At 52.0% G+C, this 21,453-nt stretch overlaps 1 protein-coding gene and 1 long non-coding RNA gene across 2 annotated transcripts in view; one reads left to right on the top strand and one right to left on the bottom strand.

Annotated features, from left to right (window-relative positions):
* The window catches only part of LOC149549088 (uncharacterized), a 166,628-nt gene extending 151,303 nt beyond the window's left edge, over positions 1–15,325 (bottom strand). Inside the window, exon 1 of the long non-coding RNA XR_016354038.1 lies at positions 13,645–15,325. This is a non-coding gene — a long non-coding RNA (uncharacterized LOC149549088). The remainder of the gene's footprint in view (positions 1–13,644) is intronic.
* Positions 15,326–19,332: 4,007 nt separating this feature from the next.
* Positions 19,333–21,453, top strand: part of LOC149549081 (uncharacterized) — a 73,485-nt gene continuing 71,364 nt past the window's right edge. The window contains exon 1 of the mRNA XM_089793668.1: positions 19,333–19,834. The gene's annotated coding sequence lies outside the window, so the exon portion shown is untranslated. The remainder of the gene's footprint in view (positions 19,835–21,453) is intronic.

Below are 21,453 nucleotides of genomic sequence, written 5' to 3'. Positions count from 1 at the left end.
GGCGTTGAATCAATGAGGGGAGCACGGGAGAGGCTCGCGGCAACCACCTCTCCCATTGTAGCCGCGATAGGCACGCAAAAAATTTTGCTAGAGCACCAAGCACCCACCTCATGGCTAGAGACAAGGGCTCGCCATTAGATCAACTTCGAAATCGCTGAACAGACGCGCTGTAGAATGGCAACTGCTGCCAAGTCTCTTCCGTAGTTGCGTCGGTCGAGTGATCGAAGAAGGTGATCTAAGAGAGGGTCCAAGCGTAGGCATTCATTGGGGGATTCGCGCCAATGGCATAAATTTATGCAATACCCGAGCAACACCGGACGGAGGTGCTAGACGAGGGCTCCCGTTTTAGATCGAGTTTTAAAATCACCGAGTAGACGCAGTGAGGGCTGGCAACCGCTGCCAAACCTTTTTCCAAAATTGCGCCAGCTGAGTGACAAGAAAACGTGATCTAAAGGAGAGTCCAGGAATAGCACCCTTGAGGGTGGGCTTCATGCCCCTCTAATTGATTCAACGTCGGCGTCCACCGTTTCAAAATCCAACATATCCATCCGCCCTGACAGCGGTGTTGAATCAATGAGGGGGGCACGGGAGAGGCTCGCGGCAAGCACCTCTCCCATTGTAGCCGCGATAGGCACACAAAAAATTTTGCTAGAGCGCCAAGCACCCACCTCATGGCTAGAGACAAGGGCTCGCCATTAGATCAACTTCAAAATCGCTGAACAGACGCGCTGTAGAATGGCAACCACTGCCAAGTCTCTTCCGTAGTTGCGTCGGTCGAGTGATCGAAGAAGGTGATCTAAGAGAGGGTCCAAGCGTAGGCATTCGTTGGGGGATTCGCGCCGTTGGCATAATTTTATGCAATACCCGAGCAACACCGGACGGAGGTGCTAGGCGAGGGCTCCCATTTTAGATCGAGTTTTAAAATCACCAAGTAGACGCGGTGAGGGATGGCAACCGCTGCCAAACCTTTTTTTCCGAAATTGCGCCAGCTGAGTGAGAAGAAAACATGATCTAAAGGAGAGTCGAGGAATAGCACATCCAGGGTGGGCTTCATGCCCCTCTAATTGATTCAACGTCGGCGTCCACCGTTTCAAAATCTGACATATCCATCCACCTTGACACCGGCGTTGAATCAATGAGAGGGGCATGGGAGAGGCTCGCGGCAACCACCTCTCCTATATAAGCTATTAGTGCGAGGCTCGCTCTGCATTAGAAATTAGCGAACACACTGACATCCGCCTTAAAAATCCAAATCCTTTAAAATTCCTACCAAACAGCCATTCACGACCCAATTTTTTATGAGGTCGGCAGAGGAGCAAAAGATTGTCATCGGTTAGGAGATGTGAGTTCATGGAGCCGAGGGACTGAAATGGTCATCGAGCTCATCCGATCAACTGGATGAATTTCACCTTGAAGGGGCCCAATCCAAAAGTTCTGGAGGTCATCTCCTGGAACTCTCAAGAACAAGGCCCATCTTACATGCAAACTCTGCTACTGCGCAAACATAGGTTGCAATTAAAGAGAAATTGCGAGGCCGTCACAATGGCCCGAGGCCAATGGCTCTGACTAAGTCAATTTTCTCTTGCAATCACCATGCCACCGTTCACAGAGAGATCTCCCCATTCACTTGTGATGTGACGCACAATCCAAGTGCTAGACGCGAGCTCGCCCTTGAAAGAAAGACCACTTTCCAAGACATCCCCCATTCACTTGTGATGCGACGCACAACCCAAGTGCTAGATGCGAGCTCGCCCTTGAAAGAAACACCACTTTCCAAGACATCCCCCGATGACACTTTGGAACGACAACCGCTGTCAAACCATTCCCAATGTTGTGCCGATCGAGTTGGCACCGAGGCGACCTTAGGGAGCTCCCGCGTAGCAATCGGGATGTGCTTTCATACCCATCTCTCACAAAAACCAATCTTAGCTGTGAAAAAATTTCGCCGCAATGACACCATTGGAACGACGACCGCTGTCGAACAACTCCCGCATTTGTGCCCCGATGGAGTGAGAAAGAATAGCAACTTTTGGGAGCCGCGCATCGCAAACGGGCTACTGCTTCATTCCGCTCTTATATATAGATCCGATGTCGTTGATTTCGTTTGGAATCCGAGGCTGCATTAGTCCTTGCTCACACAAGCAATGGCTCTTCTCATCGAATGGGCACGGGGAGCTTCCGATCACAAATGCTCCCTTGTCACTCGTGACGCGCAGCGCAACTGCTTTTCGAAATTGCGCCAGCTGAGTGACAAGAAAACATGATCTAAAGGAGAGTCGAGGAATAGCACCTCGAGGGTGGGCTTCATGCCCCTCCAATTGATTCAACGTCGGCGTCCACCGTTTCAAAATCCGACATTTCCATCTGCCTTGACACCGCCGTTGAATCAATGAGAGGGGCACGGGAGAGGTTCGCAGCAACAACCTCTCCTATATAAGCTATTAGTGCGAGGCTCGCTCTGCATTAGAAATTAGCGAACACGCCGACATCCGCCATAAAAATCCAAATCGTTGAAAATTCTGACCAAACAGCCATCCACGACCCAATTTATTATGAGGTCGTCTAAGGAGCAAAAGATTGTCATCGGTTAGGAGATGTGAATTCATGGAGCCAAGGGACTGAAATGGTCATCGAGCTCATCCGATCAACTGGATGAATTTCACCTTGAAGGGGCCCAATCCAAAAGTTCCAGAGGTCATCTCCAAGAACTCTCAAGGAACTCTCAATCGGGATGTGCTTTCGTACCCATCTCTCACAAAAACCAATCTTAGCTGTGAACAAATTTAGAATCCAAGGCTCGTATCCATCGATATCGTCGTCACTGGGTCTATATATTCAAAGGCCACGGAGAGGTTTTGATAAGAGAAGCTCCCCTGTGCTCGCTCGCACAAACATCCCAAATGCTAGACACAAGCTCCCGCCCTTAGAATCGCTCTCCAGATCGCCGCAATGACACATTGGAACGACAACCGCTGTCGAACAACTCCCGAATTTGTGCCGATGGAGTGAGAGAGACGAGCAACTTTGGGGAGCCGCGCATGGCAAACGGGCTGCTGCTTCATTCTGCTCTTATATATAGATCCGATGTCGTTGATTTCCTTTGGAATCCGAGGCTGCATTCGTCCTTGCTCGCACAAGCAATGGCTCTTCTCATCGAATGGTCACGGGGAGCTTCCGATTACAAAGGCTCCCTTGTCACCCGTGATGCGCAGCCCAACTGCTAGACGACGGCTCGCCCTTCAGATCGCTGCCCAGGCAACCACCACAACGGCACCATTGGAACGACAACCGCTGCCGAACCATTCCGAAATTTTTTTGCCAAAGAAGTTGTTGCAAAGAGAACGACTCTGGGGAGAGAGCCCTCGCATAGCAAAATCGAGATGGCTTCACGGCAGCTGGATGGGATTTGAATTCATGGAGCCAAGGGAGTGAAATGGTCATCGAGCTCATCCAATCAACTGGATGAATTTCACCTTGAAGGGGCCCAATCCAAAAGTTCCGGAGGTCATCTCCTGGAACTGTCAAGAACAAAGGCCAATCTTACATGCAAACTCTGCTACTGCGCAAACATAGCTTGCAATTATAGAGAAATTGCAAGGCCGTCACAATGGCCTGAGGCCAATGCTCCGACTACTAAGTCAATTTTCTCTTGCAATCACCATGCCGCCGTTCACAGAGAGATCTCCCCATTCACTTGTGACGACGCACAATCCTAGTGCTAGACGCGATCTAGCCCTTGAAAGGCCGCGTTCCAAGACATCCCGATGACACATTGGAACGACAACCGCTGTCGGACCATTCCCAATGTTGTGCCGATCGAGTTGGCACAGAGGCGATCTTAGGGAGCTCCCGCGAATCGATCGGGAAGTGCTTTCGTACCCATCTCTCACAAAAACCAATGTTAGCTGGCTGAACAATTTTAGAATCCAAGGCTCGTATCCATCGATATCGTCGGCACTGGGTCTATATTCAAAGGCCACGGAGAGGTTTCGATAAGAGAAGCTCCCCTGCTCTCTTGCACAAACATCCCCAAATGCTAGGCGCAAGCTCCGGCCCTTAGCATCGCTCTCCAGATCACCGCAATGACACATTGGAACGACAACCGCTGTCGAACAACTCCCGAATTTGTGCCGATGGAGTGAGAAAGAAGAGCCAGATCGGGTCGACGAAAACGGCTAAGTCAGATTGGGTCAGCCACCATTTTTCGCCGAGAGCTTTCGATATTAAAGCTCCCATGTAGCAGCGATAAGTACACCATGACAAAATTGCTAGAACGCCGAGCACCCATAGCAAATTGCCATTATACCAAGCAACGCCGGAGTGCTAGACAAGGGCTCACGTTTAGATCAAGTTTTAAAATCACCAAAAAGACACGCCATGGATCGACAACCACTGCCTCACCTTTTCCAAAATTGAGTCATCGGAAAACATGATCTAAAGGAGAGCCGAGGAAAAGCACTGAGATCGCTTCATGCCCCTTTCATTCATTCAACATCAGCATACACCGTTTGAAAACCCAACAATCCGATCCGCCTAGACACCAATGTTGAATCAATGAAAGGGGCATGGGAGAGGCTCGCGGCAACAACCTCTCCTATATAAGCTATTAGTGCGAGGCTCGCTCTGCATTAGAAATCTGCGATAGCGCGGACAAAAACCTTAAAAATCCAATTCAATGAAAAATGTGACCAAACAGCCATCCACGACACCGTTTTCGGAGCTCGCCCAGATCGGCTCGGCCAGCATGGTGACTTGCTGACTCGGTGAGAGTACTTCAAACTGTCAAGAACAAAGGCCAATCTAACATGCAAACTCTGCTACTGTGCAAACATAGCTTGCAATTATAGAGAAATTGCAAGGCCGTCACAATGGCCCGAGGCTAATGCTCCGACTACTAAGTCGATTTTCTCTTGCAATCGCCATGCCGCCGTTCACAGAGAGATCTCCCCATTCACTTGTGACGACGCACAATCCAAGTGCTAGACGCGAGCTCGCCCTTGAAAGGCCGCATTCCAAGACATCCCGATGACACATTGGAACGACAACCGCTGTCGAACCATTCCCAATGTTGTGCCGATAGAGTTGGTACAGAGGCGATCTTAGGGAACTCCCACGTATCGATCGGGAAGTGCTTTCGTACCCATCTCTCACAAAAACCAATGTTAGCTGAACAATTTTATAATCCAAGGCTCGTATCCATCGATATCGTCGGCACTGGGTCTATATTCAAAGGCCACAGAGAGGTTCCGATAAGAGAAGCTCCCCTGCCTTGGTGAGAGTACTTGGAACCGTCAAGAACAAAGCCCAATCATACATGCAAACTCTACTACTACGCAAACATAGGTTGCAATTATAGAGAAATTGCAAGGCCGTCACAATGGCCCGATGCCAATGCTCCGACTACTAAGTCAATTTTCTCTTGCAATCGCCATGCCGCCGTTCACAAAGAGATCTCCCCATTCACTTGTGACGAAGCACAATCCAAGTGCTAGACGCGAGCTCGCCCTTGGAAGGCCGCGTTCCAAGACATCCCGATGACACATTGGAACGACAACCGCTGTCGAACCATTCCCAATGTTGTGCCGATCGAGTTGGCACAGAGGCGACCAAACAGCCATCCACGACACCATTTTTGGAGCTCGGCCAGATCGGCTCAGCCAGAACGGCTCGCCCAGATCGGCTCGGCCAGCATGGCTCGGCCAGAACGCCTCGGCCAGCATGGCTCGGCCAGAACGGCTCGCCCAGATCGGCTCGGCCAGCATGGCTCGGCCAGAACGGCTCGCCCAGATTGGCTCGCCCAGATCAGCTCGGCCAGAAAGGCTCGGCCAGCATGGCTCGGCCAAAACGGCTCGGCCAGAATGGCTCGCCCAGATCGGCTCGGCCAGCATGGCTCGCCCAGCCTTTGTGAGAGTACTTGGAACCGTCAAGAACAAAGCCCAATCATACATGCAAACTCTGCTACTGCGCAAACATAGGTTGCAATTATAGAGAAATTGCAAGGCCGTCACAATGGCCCGATGCCAATGCTCCGACTACTAAGTCAATTTTCTCTTGCAATCGCCATGCCGCCGTTCACAAAGAGATCTCCCCATTCACTTGTGACAAAGCACAATCCAAGTGCTAGACGCGAGCTCGCCCTTGGAAGGCCACGTTCCAAGACATCCCGATGACACATTGGAACGACAACCGCTGTCAAACCATTCCCAATGTTGTGCCGATCGAGTTGGCACAGAGGCGACCAAACAGCCATCCACGACACCATTTTTGGAGCTCGGCCAGATCGGCTCGGCCAGAACGGCTCGCCCAGATCGGCTTGGCCAGCATGGCTCGGCCAGAACGGCTCGGCCAGCATGGCTCGGCCACAACGGCTCGCCCAGATCGGCTCGGCCAGAACGGGTTGCCCAGATCGGCTCGGCCAGAATGGCTCGCCCAGATCGGCTCGGCCAGCATGGCTTGCCCAGAATGGCTCGGCAGGATCGGGTCGACCAGAATGGCTTGCCCAGATCGGCTCAGCCAGCATGGCTCGGCCAGAACGGCTCGGCCAGATCGGGACGATGACTTGATGAACGGACTTAGAGATTCGACTTGGTGGGCCGACCTGGCGGGGTGACTTGATGAACGCACTTGAAGGGTCGACTTGGTGGGGTGACTCTATGAACGGACCTAAAGAGTTGACTTGGTGAGAGTACTTGGCGGGGTGACTCGATGAAAGGACTTAAAGAGTCAACTTGGTGAGAGTACTTGGTGGGGCGACTTGATGAACGCACTTGAAGAATCGACTTGGTTAGAGTACTTGGTGGGGCGACTTGATGAACGGACTCAAAGAGTCGACTTGGTGAGAGTACCTGGTGGCTCGACTTGATGAGCAGACTTAAAGAGTCAACTTGGTGAGAGTACTTGGCGGGGTGAACTGATGAACGAACATAAAGAGTCGGCTTGGTGGGAGTTCTTGGTGGGCCGACCTGGTGGGGTGACTTTATGGACGGACTTAAAGAGTCGACTTGGTTAGATTACTTGTTCTGGTGACTTGATGAACGGACTTTGAGAGTCGACTTGGTGGGGTGACTTGATGAAAGGACTTAAAGGATCGACTTGGTGAGAGTACTTGGCGGGGCGACTTGATGAACGGACTTAAAGGGTCGACTTGGCAGGGTGACTTGATGAACGGACCTAAAGAGTTGACTTGGTGAGAGTACTTGGCGGGGTGAACTGATGAACGGACTTAAAGAGTCGACTTGGTGGGAGTACTTGGTGGGCCGACTTGATGAACGGACTTATACAGTCGACTTGGTGAGAGTAGTTGTTCTGGTGACTTGATGAATGGACTTAAAGAGTCGGCTTGGCGGGGTGACTTGATGAAAGGACTTGAAGAGTCGACTTGGTGGGGTGACTCGATGAACGAACTTAGAGGGTCGACTTTGCGGGGTGACTTGATGAACGGACCTAAAGAGTTGACTTGGTGAGAGTACTCGGTGGGGTGACCCGATGAACAGACTTAGAGAGTCGACTTGGTGAGAGTCTTTGGTGGGCCGACCTGGTTGGGTGACTTCGTGAACTGACTTAAAGAGTCGACTTGGTGGGAGTACTTGGTGGGGTGACTTGATGAACGGACTTCAAGGGTCGACTTGGCGAGGTGACTTGATGAACGGTCCTAAAGAGTTGACTTGGTGAGAGTACTTGGTGTGGTGACTTGATGAAAAGACTTAAAGAGTCGAATTGGTGAGAGTACTTGGTGGGGTGACTTGATGAACGCACTTGGAGGGTCGACTTGGTGGGGTGACTTTATGAACGGACCTAAAGAGTTGACGTGGTGAGAGTGCTTGGTGGGGTGACTTGATGAACATAGTTAAAGAGTCAACTTGGTGAGAGTAGTTGGTCGGGTGACTTGATGAACGCACCTGAAGAATCGACTTGGTTAGAGTACTTGGTGGGGTGACTTGATGAACGGACTTAAAGATTCGACTTGGTGGGCCGACCTGGCGGGGTGACATGATGAACGGACTTAGAGAGTCGACTTGGTGAGAGTACTTGGTGGGCCGACCTGGCCGGGCGACTTGATGAACAAAATTAAAGAGTCCACTTGGTGAGAGTACCCGGTGGGCTGACCTGGTCACGTGACTTGATGAACGGACTTAAAGAGTCGACTTGGTGGGCCGACTTGGCCGAGTGACTTGATGAACGAACTTAAAGGGTCGACTTGGTGGGTCGAACTAGCGGGGTGACTTGGTGAGAGTACTTGCTGGGCTGACCTGGCAGGGTGACTTGATGAACGAACTTAGAGAGTCGACTTTGTGAGAGTACTTGGTGGGTCGAACTGGCGGGGTGACTTGATGAACGAACTTAAAGAGTCGACCTGGTGAGAGAACTTGGTGGGCCGAGCTGGCGGGGTGAATTGATGAACGAACCTAAAGAGTCGACTTTGTGAGAGTACTTGGTGGGCCGACCTGGCGGGGTGAGTTGATGACCGAACTTAAAGGGTCGACTTGGTGAGAGTACTTGGTGGGCCGACCTGGCGGGGCGACTTGATGAACGAACTTAAAGAGTCGACTTGGTGAGAGTACTCGGTGGGGTGACCTGATGAAGAAACCTAAAGAGTCAACCTGGTGAGAGTACTTGGTGGGCCGACCTAGCGGGGTGACTTGGTGAGCAAACTTAAAGAGTCGACTTGGTGAGAGTAGTTGGTGGGCTGACCTGGCGGGGTGACGTGATGAACGAACTTAAAGAGTCGACCTGGTGGGCCGACTTGGCAGAGTGACTTCATGAACGAACTTAAAGAGTCCACTCGATGGGCCGACTTGGCGGGGTGAATTGATGAACGAACATAAAGAGTCGACTTGGAGAGAGTAATTTGTGGGCTGACCTGGCGGGGTGACTTGATGAATGAACTTAAAGAGTCGACTTGGTGGGGTGACTTGATGAACGCACTTGAAGGGTCGACTTGGTGGGGTGACTCTATGAACGGACCTAAAGAGTTGACTTGGTGAGAGTACTTGGTGGGGTGACTTGATGAAAGGACTTAAAGAGTCGACTTGGTGAGAGTACTTGGTGCGGTGACTTGATGAACGCACTTGAAGGGTCGACTTGGTGGGGTGACTTTATGAACGGACCTAAAGAGTTGACCTGGTGAGAGTGCTTGGTGGGGTGACTTGATGAACATAGTAAAAGAGTCGACTTGGTGAGAGTAGTTGGTCGGGTGACTTGATGAACGCACTTGAAGAATCGACTTGGTTAGAGTACTTGGTGGGGTGACTTGATGAACGGACTTAAAGATTCGACTTGGTGGGCCGACCTTGCGGGGTGACTTGATGAACGGACTTAGAGAGTCAACTTGGTGAGAGTACTTGGTGGGCCGACCTGGCCGAGTGACTTGATGAACAAACTTAAAGAGTCGACTTGGTGAGAGTACTCGGTGGGTTGACCTGGTCACGTGACTTGATGAACGGACTTAAAGAGTCGACTTGGTGGGCCGACTTGGCCGGGTGACTTGATGAACGGACTTAAAGAGTCGACTTGGTGGGCCGACTTGGCCCGGTGACTTGATGAACGAACTTAAAGAGTCGACTTGGTGGGTCGAAGTAGCGGGGTGACTTGGTGAGAGTACTTGCTGGGCTGACCTGGCAGGGTGACTTGATGAACGAACTTAGAGAGTCGACTTTGTTAGAGTACTTGGTGGGTCGAACTTGCGGGGTGACTTGATGAATGAACTTAAAGAGTCGACTCGGTGAGAGAACTTGGTGGGCCGAGCTGGCGGGGTGAATTGATGAACGAACCTAAAGAGTTGACTTTGTGAGAGTACTTGGTGGGCCGACCTGGCGGGGTGAGTTGATGACCGAACTTAAAGGGTCGACTTGGTGAGAGTACTTGGTGGGCCGACCTGGCGGGGCGACTTGATGAACGAACTTAAAGAGTCGACTTGGTGAGAGTACTCGGTGGGGTGCCCTGATGAACAAACCTAAAGAGTCGACCTGGTGAGAGTACTTGGTGGGCCGACCTGGCGGGGTGACTTGGTGAGCAAACTTAAAGAGTCGACTTGGTGAGAGTAGTTGGTGGGCTGACCTGGCGGGGTGACTTGATGAACGAACTTAAAGAGTCGACCTGGTGGGCCGACTTGGCAGAGTGACTTCATGAACGAACTTAAAGAGTCCACTTGGTGGGCCGACCTGGCGGGGTGACTTGATGAACGAACTTAAAGAGTCGACTTGGTGAGAGTAATTTGTGGGCTGACCTGGCGGGGTGACTTGATGAATGAACTTAAAGAGTCGACTTGGTGGGGTTTCTTGATGAACGCACTTGAAGGGTCGACTTGGTGGGGTGACTCTATGAACGGACCTAAAGAGTTGACTTGGTGAGAGTACTTGGTGGGGTGACTCGATGAAAGGACTTAAAGAGTCGACTTGGTGAGATTACTTGGTGGCTCGACTTTATGAGCAGACTTAAAGAGCCCACTTGGTGAGAGTGGGCCTAACGGGGCGATGTGGTGAGTGGGCCTAACAGGGCGAGTTGGTGGGGCGACTTGGCGAGTGGTATTAGAGAGCCGACGTGGTGAGGCGACTCGGCGAGTTGGTTCGTTGAGATGACATGGTGAGCTGACTTGGCGAGTCGACCCGGCGAGCGAACTTAAAGAGTGGACTTGGCAACGTACTCGAGTCGACTTGGTGAGGTGACCCGGCGAGCGGGCTCAAAGAGTCAACATGGTGAGGCGACACATGGTGAGGAGCTATCCTTGAGGCGACTTGGTGGGCCTACTTGATTAGTCGACTTGGTGAGCCGACCTGACGAGCTGACACGGTGAGCGGGCTTGAAGAGGCGACGACTTGGTGGGGTAACTCGGCAAGCCAACTTATCGAGGCGAGATGGTGAGTCGACTTGGTGAGCTGACTTGGTGAGCGCACTTAAAGAGTCAACTTCGTGAGGTGACTCGGCGAGTTAGCCCGCTGATGCGACTTGGGCGGGCCGACCTGGCGAACGAACTTAAAGAGGCGACTTGGGCGGGCTGACCTGGCGAGCGAACTTAAAGAGTTGACTTGGCAACGTACTTGAACAACCGACTTGGTGAGCTGACACGGTGAGTGGGCTTAGAGAAGCAACTCGGCGGGGCAACTTGATGAACGGACTTAAAGGGTCGACTTGGCGGGGTGACTTGATGAACGGACCTAAAGAGTTGACTTGGTGAGAGTACTTGGCAGGGTGAACTGATGAACGAACTTAAAGAGTCGACTTGGTGGGAGTACTTGGTGGGCTGACTTGATGAACGGACTTATAGAGTCGACTTGGTGAGAGTAGTTGTTCTGGTGACTTGATGAACGGACTTAAAGAGTCGGCTTGGCGGGCTGACTTGATGAAAGGACTTAAACAGTCGACTTGGTCAGGTGATTCGATGAACGAACTTAGAGGGTCGACTTTGCGGGGTGACTTGATGAACGGACCTAAAGAGTTGACATGGTGAGAGTACTTGGTTGGGTGACTCGATGAAACGACTTAAAGAGTCGACTTGGTGAGAGTACTTGGTGGCTCGACTTTATGAGCAGACTTAAAGAGTCCACTTGGTGAGAGTGGGCCTAACGGGGCGATGTGGTGAGTGGGCCTAACGGGGCGAGTTGGTGGGGCGACTTGGCGAGTGGTATTAGAGAGCCGACGTGGTGAGGCGGCTCGGCGAGTTGGTTCGTTGAGATGACATGGTGAGCTGACTTGGCGAGTCGACCTGGCGAGCGAACTTAAAGAGTCGACTTGGCAACGTACTCGAGTCGACTTGGTGAGGCGACCCGGCGAGCGGGCTCAAAGAGTCAACATGGTGAGGCGACTCATTGAGTCAACATGGTGAGGAGCTATCCTTGAGGCAACTTGGTGGGCCTACTTGATTAGTCGACTTGGTGAGCCGACCTGACGAGCTGACACGGTGAGCGGGCTTAAAGAGGCGACGACTTGGTGGGGTAACTCGGCAAGCCAACTTATCGAGGCGAGATGGTGAGTCGACTTGGTGAGCTGACTTGGTGAGCGCACTTAAAGAGTCAACTTCGTGAGGTGACTCGGTGAGTTAGCCCGCTGATGCAACTTGGGCGGGCCGACCTGGCGAACGAACTTAAAGAGGCGACTTGGGCGAGCTGACCTGGCGAGCGAACTTAAAGAGTTGACTTGGCAACGTACTTGAACAACCGACTTGGTGAGCTGAAATGGTGAGTGGGCTTAGAGAAGCAACTCGACGGGGCGACTTGATGAACGGACTTAAAGGGTCGACTTGGTGGGGTGACTTGATGAACGGACCTAAAGAGTTGACTTGGTGAGAGTACTTGGCGGAGTGAACTGATGAACGGGCTTAAAGAGTCAACTTGGTGGGAGTACTTGGTGGGCCGACTTGATGAACGGACTTATAGAGTCGACTTGGTGAGAGTAGTTGTTCTGGTGACTTGATGAACGGACTTAAAGAGTCAGCTTGGCGGGGTGACTTGATGAAAGGACTTAAACAGTCGACTTGGTCGGGTGACTCGATGAACAAACTTAGAGGGTCGACTTTGCGGGGTGACTTGATGAACAGACCTAAAGAGTTGACTTGGTGAGAGTACTTGGTTGGGTGACTCGATGAAAGGACTTAAAGAGTTGACTTGGTGAGAGTACTTGGTGGCTCGACTTTATGAGCAGACTTAAAGAGTCCACTTGGTGAGAGTGGGCCTAACGGGGCGATGTGGTGAGTGGGCCTAACGGGGCGAGTTGGTGGGGTGACTTGGCGAGTGGTATTAGAGAGCCGACGTGGTGAGGCGACTCGGCGAGTTGGTTCGTTGAGATGACATGGTGAACTGACTTGGCGAGTCGACCCGGCGAGCGAACTTAAAGAGTCGACTTGGCAACGTACTCGAGTCGACTTGGTGAGGCGACCCGGCGAGCGGGCTCAAAGAGTCACCATGGTGAGGCGACTCATTGAGTCAACATGGTGAGGCGACTCATGGTGAGGAGCTATCCTTGAGGCGACTTGGTGGGCCTACTTGATTAGTCGACTTGGTGAGCCGACCTGACGAGCTGACACGGTGAGCGGGCTTAAAGAGGCGACGACTTGGTGGGGTAACTCGGCAAGCCAACTTATCGAGGCGAGATGGTGAGTCGACTTGGTGAGCTGACTTGGTGAGCACACTTAAAGAGTCAACTTCATGAGGTGACTCGGTGAGTTAGCCCGCTGATGCGACTTGGGCGGGCTGACCTGGCGAACGAACTTAAAGAGGTGACTTGGGCGGGCTGACCTGGCGAGCGAACTTAAAGAGTTGACTTGGCAACGTACTTGAACAACCGACTTGGTGAGCGGACATGGTGAGTGGGATTAGAGAAGCAACTCGGTGGGGCGACTTGATGAACGGACTTAAAGGGTCGACTCGGCGGGGTGACTTGATGAACGGACCTAAAGAGTTGACTTGGTGAGAGTACTTGGCGGGGTGAACTGATGAACGGACTTAAAGAGTCGACTTGGTGGGAGTACTTGGTGGGCCGACTTGATGAACGGACTTATAGAGTCGACTTGGTGAGAGTAGTTGTTCTGGTGACTTAATGAACGGACTTAAAGAGTCGGCTTGGCGGGGTGACTTGATGAAAGGACTTAAACAGTCGACTTGGTCGGGTGACTCGATGAACGAACTTAGAGGGTCGACTTTGTTGGGTGACTTGATGAACGGGGCTGGATTTTATGCTTATGCCCAGGTTAAGCCTTCTCCTTGAGAATCTCCAAAACCTCGCGCGGCACTGGCGATCCCTACTTCTGATCCACCGTAAGATGCGACCATTTTCGTTCACCCAGACTATGCCTCCCTGTCTTCATCAAATGCCCACGCATCTGACTGCCTAAACATACACTCCCGCGGAATAGAAGCGCATGCCGAACCATCCTACCCTTGGTTCTCTTCCTTAGGTGCTCCACGCACGCATCCTTGAGCCTCTGGCTCTACCCCTGTTCAACCTCAGCGCTGAACCCCGACTTAGCCCTTTTGATATCTTCGCCTCGGCGACTCCCATAAGCCCACCTTACTCCGACATTGGCCACATAGGTGATCTCAACTCCCACGAGTCTCTTGACCACATCATGATCCTCTATGATCATCTTGCCACTTCTTGAGAATGCACCGAGCTCCCAGAGCTCCTCATGTTCAACTCAATTGACTCCCTGAGTCCAACGCTGCACCACAGCAACCTTGTATCGAGAACCTCCTAGATTCCCTTGCTGAACATTGCATCCACACTGACTGACTTGGACCCCCAAGAGTTCTCCCTAGCTCATGCATATGCTTCCAAAGCATACTCAACACCATCTTGACATCTCTCTGAACCTTATAGCTCAACACGCATACACCCAGTGCATACTCGACACCTCCATGGTACCTCTCTGAACTTCCTGGCTCATGCGCACACCTCCATGGTATACTCGGCATCCTTATGGCACCTCTCTGAACTTCATAGAGTCCTCCAGTCCAATCCTTAACATGAACATGCCTCCACGGCACTCCATCACTTGTTGGTCTCCCTAGCTCCCCACAGAGCCCACGGAAGCCCAACCCTTGCTCCCCACGGAACAACCATCTACCTTAGCCAACTCTGGATCCCCATCATGAGCCCCAACTGCTTCGACACCCCAGTCTATGTCTACATGCCTTTGTTGGTGACCCACAAGTCCTCGTACACCCGGTGCACTCAAACCAACCTCCTCATGCATCCACGCCGTCTCACGCTCAATCCACGGATCCCTTTGCGTTGCACAACCTACTTGAGTTCCACACCCTAGCTCCATGATCCGCCCACCCTGTGGGACGCTGGCCGGTTGGACCAACTCGGTGAACACTCCATAGCTTCACCTCTGAACCACTTCCACCCATCTGCTTCACTCGTTTCACTCATGCGCCACAAGTCTTGGTTCCTAGCCTTCCATCATGACTCACCTCCTTGAGTCATGTCCACTGACTACCTCTTCGGATACTTGACACGATCTGCCCACTTGACTCGGCATCTCCTTGGCATCATTCTGAGACACTACGTCCCGCTTGCCATACTTGACCACCACGGTCTCTGAGATCCTACCTCAATGAAAACCCATGCAACCAAGCACCCAGGATGTGCGCCCAAGGCCACACCCAACCGATACCGCACCACTTAGCCATTCAGCACAATGACACCATTCCCACACAGCTAACCTCAAGCACACAATGCTCCTACTCGGACAAACCATATTGTCTCCTACCGCAGGACTAGGAAAACCGCTTCCCTAGCTTTCGGACACCGGACAACTCCCAGAGCTGTCAACATTGATCCAGCTTCTTTGCTACACTGAGACAAGGACCTTTGTCATAACACCAAACCTCACCACGTTGCATAACGGCGGAGCAACACTTCATTGCCCCTAAAGACTTCGCGTCACCTCTGTCTCCCAGAGACCAGAGGGAGGGACTAGTCTACTTCGACCCTCTCGAGGGAGATGGACTCTCCAAGCCATCCATCATGCACACCGGCACTTACCCTCCGCGGATACACCTCAGCTCGGCTCCACGCCTCGCCTACACCACAACTATGCTAGAGGGAACATCTCATAGCACAGCCCCAAGATCACACCTCGGCCCAGATCCAACACCGTGCCTACACCACAACTATGTTGGAGGGGAACCACTCGCAACACAGCCCCAAGCTACACCTCGGATCATGTCCCGGACAAGATCCTACACCACAACCATGTTTGCCCAGCACATGACATAGTCCCATTTACACCTCGGCAAGACCCACATCTGCCTACACCACACCTGTGTGCACCCAGCTTTGCAGCACAGGCCCATCCGGCCTCAAGGTCTCATATTGCGAATCACCAGCCCCTTACATCCTCCCCCACTTAAAATCAGGCGACGTCCTCGACACTGACACCACTGTCACCCTGTCGCATTGGATCCACAGATGTCCTGTATCCCAGACACTGGCTGTTGTCATCGCCTCATATACCTTCGGTGCACACCTTCTGTTTCCACAACATACTTGGTGCTTGTCAGCATCCCTGATACTGAACCCACTTGCATGAAACCATATCCATGTCTAACTCCACTGAGCCGATCATCCCTGATGACACCCCTGAGAACTTAGCACTACTGCTTCATCTCCACTCAGTCCTGTCTTCCACCTTCAACTGCCCAAGACTCCATTCTTGGCATCCCCTGAAAGACACACTTGCCATCCTTCCGATGCGCAAGTCACCCAGCTTTCCCAAGCTTCACACGGTCAACCTTCGGCCTCTCGACTCCTGCTGTGCCACTATGATTGCCTGCTGAAGAGCATTCTGGCGTGCCCTGCACCCAACTCGTCCCCACACACTGCAAATCAACTCGGCCACCAACACTTGCCTACCGATTCACTTCCAGACCCTTTGTGCTATGCCTAGTACTTGCACAACCTTCCTCAGATCATAGCCCAAATCCCTTCAAGCCACAATCCTACGCCAAACTGCCCCTGGCAGCTCCCAAATCCACTTTCCCAAGTCATCACCTTCAACATGGCTTTGCAACCGGTCTTCAACTGTGCCATTCTGACTGACTACTGGCCAACCCTCGGCATGCCCTGCATCCACTCGTTCCCAACACATCAACTCAGAAACCATTCACATCCAACCACCAATACACTCGCCAATACACCTCCAGAACTTGGTGACTTCTCAGTACTTGTTTCCTCTCCTCGAACTCACCCTTGGCAAGTTCTACACCGCACTGCTCTCGCAGCCCAATCCATTTTCTCCTCGGAAGATGCCTTGCACATCAACCTACACCTCACGATTCCACATCGCCCATCACCGCTGACCCATGACACCGCCGCCTAGACCGTCACCACGACTTCCAAGCCCACCTGTCACACCGTCAGTATTGCTCCTCGGACTTCCACTGCATGGAAATCCTACGCCTCACCATCTTAAATGGCCCCAAAATGTTTAACATCAACGGACTTACCTTGTGCAAGCCCACATTTCACCTCGGATCTGCAATAAAGAGACCCTACACCGCACTGCGTCCTTGCAGCCCACACTGATCTACACCATGTAGCAGCTCGATTTCACCTTGGATAATGTCCGCACACCATCCTACACCGCACTGAGACTGACCCAACAAGCCAACCTACAGCCCAATTTCCATACTCCTCGGAATTGCCTCACCAACTCCTACACCCCACTGCGCCTTTGTAGCCCAAACTGTTGTTAAGCTGGTCTTAAAATGTCCCAGACACTGCCATCTTCACTTAAATTGCATTCCAATGAACTCACAACACCATGCTGCACTTCATCCATCTTCCTGCATTATGGCCTTGTGACCCCTAGTCACATCTTGACCCACGCCAAGTTCCACTGCTGAACCCAGTTCAAACAATGTCGATATCAACTCTCCACAAGTTGCATATCAATTTGACCATCTCTATAACTTGATGCCAATTCCAAGAGTCGATGAAAACCCAAGCCAATCTGCCAAAGATCCACGCTCCACTGCCTACTCCCACATGAGCAATAACAACCTGAAGCAACACTCCAACCAGATCACGCACAATATCATCTCCTCACCAAGAATTGGGGTAACAAAAGCAAGATCGCTCCAAGATTCACGCACAGACTCTTACCATGCTTAGAGCGATCGGCTCTGATACCAACTGTCATGGGGCTGGATTTTATGCTTATGCCCAGGTTAAGCCTTCTCCTTGATAATCTCCAAAACCTCGCGCGGCACTGGCGATCCCTACTTCTAATCCACTGTAAGATGCGACCATTTTTGTTCACCCAGAATACGCCTCCCTGTCTTCATCAAATGCCCACGCATCTGACTGCCTAAACATACACTCCCGTGGAATAGAAGCGCATGCCGAACCATCCTACCCTTGGTTCTCTTCCTTAGGTGCTCCACGCACGCATCCTCGAGCCTCTGGCTCTACCCCTGTTCAACCTCAGCGCTGAACCCCGACTTAGCCCTTTTGATATCTTCACCTCGGCGAATCCCATAAGCCCACCTTACTCCGACATCGGCCACATAGGTGATCTCAACTCCCACGAGTCTCTTGACCACATCATGATCCTCTATGATCATCTTGCCACTTCTTGAGAATGCACCGAGCTCCCAGAGCTCCTCATGTTCAACTCAATTGACTCCCTGAGTCCAACGCTGCACCACTGCAACCTTGTATCGAGAACCTCCTAGATTCCCTTGCTGAACACTGCATCCACACTGGCTGACTTGGACCCCCAAGAGTTCTCCCTAGCTCATGCATATGCTTCCAAAGCATACTCAACACCATCTTGACATCTCTCTGAACCTTATAGCTCAACACGCATACACCCAGTGCATACTCGACACCTCCACGGTACCTCTCTGAACTTCCTGGCTCATGCGCACACCTCCACGGTATACTCGGCATCCTTATGGCACCTCTCTGAACTTCATAGAGTCCTCCAGTCCAATCCTTAACATGAACATGCCTCCACGGCACTCCATCACTTGTTGGTCTCCCTAGCTCCCCACAGAGCCCATGGAAGCCCAACCCTTGCTCCCCATGGAACAACCGTCTACCTTAGCCAACTCTGGATCCCCATCATGAGCCCCAACTGCTTCGACACCCCAGTCTATGTCTACATGCCTTTGTTGGTGACCCACAAGTCCTCGTACACCCGGTGCACTCAAACCAACCACCTCATGCATCCACGCCATCTCACGCTCAATCCACGGATCCCTTTGCGTTGCACAACCTACTTGAGTTCCACACCCTAGCTCCATGATCCGCCCACCCTGTGGGACGCTGGCCGGTTGGACCAACTCGGTGAACACTCCATAGCTTCACCTCTGAACCACTTCCACCCATCTGCTTCACTCGTTTCACTCATGTGCCACAAGTCTTGGTTCCTAGCCTTCCATCATGACTCACCTCCTTGAGTCATGTCCACCGACTACCTCTTCGGATACTTGACACGATCTGCCCACTTGACTCGGCATCTCCTTGGCATCATTTCGAGACACTACGTCCCGCTTGCCATACTTGACCACCACGGTCTCTGAGATCCTACCTCAATGCAAACCCATGCAACCAAGCACCTAGGATGTGCGCCCAAGGCCACACCCAACCGATACCGCACCACTTAGCCATTCAGCACAATGACACCATTCCCACATAACTAACCTCAAGCACACAATGCTCCTACTCGGACAAACCATATTGTCTCCTACCGCAGGACTAGGAAAACCGCTTCCCTAGCTTTCGGACACCGGACAACTCCCAGAGCTGTCAACATTGATCCAGCTTCTTTGCTACACTGAGACAAGGACCTTTGTCATAACACCAAACCTCACCACGTTGCGTAACGGCGGAGCAACACTTCATTGCCCCTAAAGACTTCGCGTCACCTCTGTCTCTCGGAGACCAGAGGGAGGGACTAGTCTACTTCGACCCTCTCGAGGGAGATGGACTCTCCAAGCCATCCATCATGCACACCGGCACTTACCCTCCGCGGATACACCTCATCTCAGCTCCACGCCTCGCCTACACCACAACTATGCTAGAGGGAACATCTCGTAGCACAGCCCCAAGATCACACCTCGGCCCGGATCCAACACCGTGCCTACACCACAATATTGTTGGAGGGGAACCACTCGCAACACAGCCCCAAGCTACACCTCGGATCATGTCCCGGACAAGATCCTACACCACAACCATGTCTGCCCAGCACCCAACATAGTCCCATTTACACCTCGGCAAGACCCACGTCTGCCTACACCACACCTGTGTGCACCCAGCTTTGCAGCACAGGCCCATCCGGCCTCAAGGTCTCATATTGTGAATCACCAGCCCCTTACATAAGCTATTAGTGCGAGGCTCGCTCTGCATTAGAAATTAGCGAACACACCGACATCCGCCTTAAAAATCCAAATCCTTTAAAATTCCTACCAAACAGCCATTCATGACCCAATTTTTTATGAGGTCGGCAGAGGAGCAAAAGATTGTCATCGGTTAGGAGATGTGAGTTCATGGAGCCGAGGGACTGAAATGGTCATCGAGCTCATCCGATCAACTGGATGAATTTCACCTTGAAGGGGCCCAATCCAAAAGTTCCGGAGGTCATCTCCTGGAACTCTCGAGAACAAGGCCCATCTTACATGCAAACTCTGCTACTGCGCAAACATAGGTTGCAATTAAAGAGAAATTGCGAGGCCGTCACAATGGCCCGAGGCCAATGACTCTGACTAAGTCAATTTTCTCTTGCAATCACCATGCCGCCGTTCACAGAGAGATCTCCCCATTCACTTGTGACGCGACGCACAATCCAAGTGCTAGACGCGAGCTCGCCCTTGAAAGAAAGACCACTTTCCAAGACATCCCCCATTCACTTGTGACGCGATGCACAACCCAAGTGCTAGACGCGAGCTCGCCCTTGAAAGGCCAGCCCACTTTCCGAGACATCCCCCGATGACACATTGGAACGACAACCGCTGTCGAACCATTCCCAATGTTGTGCCGATTGAGTTGGCACAGAGGCGACCTTAGGGAGCTCCCGCATAGCAATCGAGATGTGCTTTCGTACCCATCTCTCACAAAAACCAATCTTAGCTGTGAACAAATTTAGAATCCAAGGCTCGTATCCATCGATATCGTCGGCACTAGGTCTATATATTCAAAGGCCACGGAGAGGTTCCGATAAGAGAAGCTCCCCTGTGCTCGCTCGCACAAACATCCCAAATGCTAGACACAAGCTCTTGCCCTTAGCATTGCTCTCCAGATCGCCGCAATGACACATTGGAACGACAACCGCTGTCGAACAACTCCCGAATTTGTGCCGATGGAGTGAGAGAGACGAGCAACTTTGGGGAGCCGCGCATGGCAAACGGGCTGCTGCTTCATTCCGCTCTTATATATAGATCCGATGTCATTGATTTCCTTTGGAATCCGAGGCTGCATTCGTCCTTGCTCGCACAAGCAATGGCTCTTCTCATCGAATGGTCACGGGGTGCTTCCGATTACAAAGGCTCCCTTGTCACCCGTGATGCGCAGCCCAACTGCTAGACGACGGCTCGCCCTTCAGATTGCTGCCCAGGCAACCACCACAACGGCACCATTGGAACGACAACCGCTGCCGAACCATTCCGAAATTTTTTTGCCAAAGAAGTTGTTGCAAAGAGAACGACTCTGGGGAGAGAGCCCTCGCATAGCAAAATCGGGATGGCTTCACGGCAGCTGGATGGGATTTGAATTCATGGAGCCAAGGGAGTGAAATGGTCATCGAGCTCATCCGATCAACTGGATGAATTTCACCTTGAAGGGGCCCAATCCAAAAGTTCCGGAGGTCATCTCCTGGAACTGTCAAGAACAAAGGCCAATCTTACATGCAAACTCTGCTACTGCGCAAACATAGCTTGCAATTATAGAGAAATTGCAAGGCCGTCACAATGGCCCGAGGCCAATGCTCCGACTACTAAGTCAATTTTCTCT

This window comes from Cupressus sempervirens, chromosome 7 (assembly GCF_028749045.1).
Source record: "Cupressus sempervirens isolate cs-2001-9-10 chromosome 7, ASM2874904v1, whole genome shotgun sequence".
Taxonomy (NCBI): Eukaryota; Viridiplantae; Streptophyta; class Pinopsida; order Cupressales; family Cupressaceae; genus Cupressus; species Cupressus sempervirens.
This window is presented reverse-complemented; position numbering and strand designations above follow the sequence as displayed.